At 51.4% G+C, this 3,601-nt stretch overlaps 1 pseudogene; it reads left to right on the forward strand.

The window, feature by feature from the left end:
* Positions 1-2,119: 2,119 nt before the first annotated feature.
* On the forward strand, positions 2,120-3,601 carry LOC136511358 (zinc finger CCCH domain-containing protein 53-like; annotated as a pseudogene).

Below are 3,601 nucleotides of genomic sequence, written 5' to 3' on the forward strand. Positions count from 1 at the left end.
AACTCCACCTTTTTTCCTGGAGTAGAGTTACGTAGAGCTGAATCTGTTTGGCTAAAAATTGTAGAGTGGAGCAGTCCCAAATACCCCCTAAGTTATGAAAAGACGGGGGAGAGATTCCATCTATATGAAAATTCATAGACAGTGTTTTCAAGACTTAACGTAGCAAAACCAGCATTAAGGTGCTTCATTTTATTTGAATGTGCCCATCCCTTATATTGCAATTAATTGCTAGGAACGACATATGAAACAACAAATGGCACTATGCAGGAGATATTTTTTCATTCATGAGAGCTCAAATCACTCTAAAAAAAGAAATAACCCATTAGGATTGGCCTGACATGGCCCTCACTTGGTTCTTCTTCCCAGGTGGTATTGGAAGTAGCACTTTATTTGCAATATTTGTTACAAAAGACATTATTGCGTGGATGGCCATGATTTAGTTTCATATCGACACATGGATCTATTTGGTTTGATTCGTGAGCAACTCAAACCAAATTTGGCAACAAAAACATTCGGGCAAGGCCAAACTATGGTAAGACAAGAAGATGGTTGGATCATGGCCAAACCAAATCTTGGCTAGTAAAGATTGAGGGGACTAAACAGTGCTTGGTTTGCTACCATGCCAATTTTTGCTAAAATTATGAATATGACATGTGGGTCTATTTGTCACCATTTTTTTCTCATCATAATATTCTAAAAGGGTGGGGCAAAGTTGCTCATATCTACTCTCATTGAACATAATAACATAGTTTGTAGAAAAATGGTACTTAACTAATGTGATGTGCAGCTCCATTACATTTTATGTCCATAGAGAATTAGCTGGAAGTAAGTTATTAGTTTGGTAGTATGATTTTGTTTGGTATAATTGCCCAAATTAGGATGAATGGCCAACCAGACCTCATGATTATTTCAATATGATATTAGAAATGGTCTTTTTGGGTGCAATCTATGTATACGAATTTGATTGATACTGACCTACTCAACACATTCGCTCCTATGAAATAAAGTGTCTTTATTAATTTGTCCAATTACTTGCATAAATGGGTTATTATGAATTAATATAATTTGATTAAAAAACCATAACAAGTTAGTAAGAAATGTTGTTCTGTAATGATGGTGAAACGATCTAACGTCTATATCTCTTGAGCGCCATTGCGCTATTTTTTTAGAATTGTTTATATGCTAACATTATGTATGTTTGGCACTTGAAGTAGGCTAGAAATATAAACAACCAATATTGGTTGGGGCTGCATTGGTCAGTATGGTTTATCTGAAATGGCATCGTGTCTTATAAATAATCAATATTTATTGGTGTCGTTACAGAGTAGGGACAGGACAGGAGGGTCACAAGCACAGTGCGTGAGGGATGATCGACTGCCTTGGAAGCCTCTACAATGGGATATTGAGCATCGGAGGTCTATTAACTTTCGTTGAGGTATTATATAGGTCCATTAATTTTTAAACTGTATTTTTGGGTCCATAAACTTTTAAAATGGTTCAATGCAGGACCATACCCATTTATTTAACCTTAAATCCAATGTACATTTACAGAAAACCCCCTACCGAGTGCGTACAGTGATACCTTTGATGTGCCATGAAAATAACTGAAAAGTAGCAAGTACAATTTTCAAAGAAAAAAAGAATTGAAAGGCCCTCACGCCCAACGTCCTCCACGTCAGCTCCTCCGCGTCCAGCACCATCTACCAGTACCACCACGAGGAGTCGAGGATGGTGAGGACAACGACACCAGCACCGACGGCGGCAACGACTCGAACGGTGCCGGCGAGGACGCCGAGGCACTCGGCGAGGCCACGCAGGCGGAGCAGCAGCTGCCCAGCGACGACTTCTACCAGGGCGACCTACGCGGGGACCTCCCGCACGGCGCGGGCAAGTTCCTGTGGACCGACGGCAACATGTACGAGGGCGCCTGGCGCCGCAGCCACGCGTCGGGCCGCGGCAAGTTCTCCTGGACCTCCAGCGCCACCTATGAGGGCGACCTACGCGTGGGAGGATACTAGGCCCAAGGGCCAGGGCATGTTCCGGTGGGCTGACGACGAGATGCCCATCGACACCTGGTGCGAGGCGGCCGACGCCGTGCACGCCGACGGTGTCTACTACCATGGCCAAGATCATGGGCTTCCTCCTCATCCAGGACCACAGCGAGAAGGAGATGATACGCCTCGCCTTTGGCCCCGAGGCACTACTCCACAGGCCAAGGCGCGCAAGGACCTTGGCCTGCTCCCGGCACCGGGCTCCGGCCCGGGCACGCCCACCTCCACCGCGCACTCGCCGTTCCTCCTCTCGCGCCAGAACTTCGGCCGTAGCGGCGTTGGTGGCGTCAGCACCGCGCCGTCGCTGCTCTCGGTGTCGTCGCCCTCGTCGTGGGCACCGCCGCCCGTGTTCTCCAAGAGCAACAACATCGTCAGCAATGGCGCGGCGGCGGCGGAGGCATTGGCCGCCGTCGGGGAGGACCTCATGAGCCCGGCCGCAGGCAAGAACGCCGCGCCGTCGCCCTTCTTCGCCGTCGGGGACCCGCTCCTCGACGAGCTCTAGCTGTAGGAGCAGCTCGCATTCCTCAACGACACCGGCGGCGGCCACCAGTTGCCCCTGTTAGATGCCGCCGACGAGTGCCGGAGCCCTGGGTCTGCCGATGCCGCCGTGTTCTTCCCGTACGGCGGCCTCGGCTGGGCCAACGGCGGTGGCCCAGGGCACCGCCGGAGCTCATCGGTTAGTGAGCTCTGCCTCGGTGGGGCCGATGGACTCGGCTGGAAGCCCTGCCTGTACTACGCCTGCGGGTACTGCAAGAACGGCAACGCTTGCCGGTTCATGCACGGCGGCCTCCCCAATGACACCACCGCTCTCGCCGGTGCTAAGATAGACACCACCACCTTGGAGCAGCAGTGCCAGGACATCCTGCTGCGCTCCAAGTCCTAGCACCTTGCCGCCGCCTTCCCCTACTCCCCGACCGGCTTGCTCCCTGGCTCCCCGTCCGCGGCTACCAAGTGCCTCAGCTTGCTCTTGCAGCAGCAGCAGAACGAGAACCCGAGGTCTGCCATGCATGTTCGAGGAGCTAGCTCGCAGACAGTAGACACTCCCCCCCTCTCGCTCGTGCTCACGATCTCCTCGATTCCTGCAGTACGGAGCTGCAGCGGCCGCCACGACGCTGATGCTAGGCGGCGGCGACGCGCACAAGTTCATAGGGTGGCCGCGGCTGGACCGCGCTGACTTGGCGAGCATGATGAACCCGGGCTCGCGCCAGATTTACCTCACCTTATCGGCGGACAACACCTTCCACGAGGAGGACGTCTACAACTACTTCAGGTAACTAACTGTTCCTGTGTTCCACTACCAGCGCGCTGCTCCGGTCCCCCGGGAACCATGCGCGGTCTCTTCTGACCGGCTCCGACGAACTACTGCAGCATCTACGGCCCCGTCTACGACGTGCGCATCCCGTACCAGCAGAAGCACATGTTCGGGTTCGTCACCTTCGGACTCGGTAGGGGTTTTTCTGCAAATGTAAGTTGGATTTAAGGTTAAATAAATAGATATGGACCTGCAGTGAACCATTTTAAAAGTTTATGGTCAAAAAATACAGTTTTAA

This window comes from Miscanthus floridulus, chromosome 16 (assembly GCF_019320115.1).
Source record: "Miscanthus floridulus cultivar M001 chromosome 16, ASM1932011v1, whole genome shotgun sequence".
Taxonomy (NCBI): Eukaryota; Viridiplantae; Streptophyta; class Magnoliopsida; order Poales; family Poaceae; genus Miscanthus; species Miscanthus floridulus.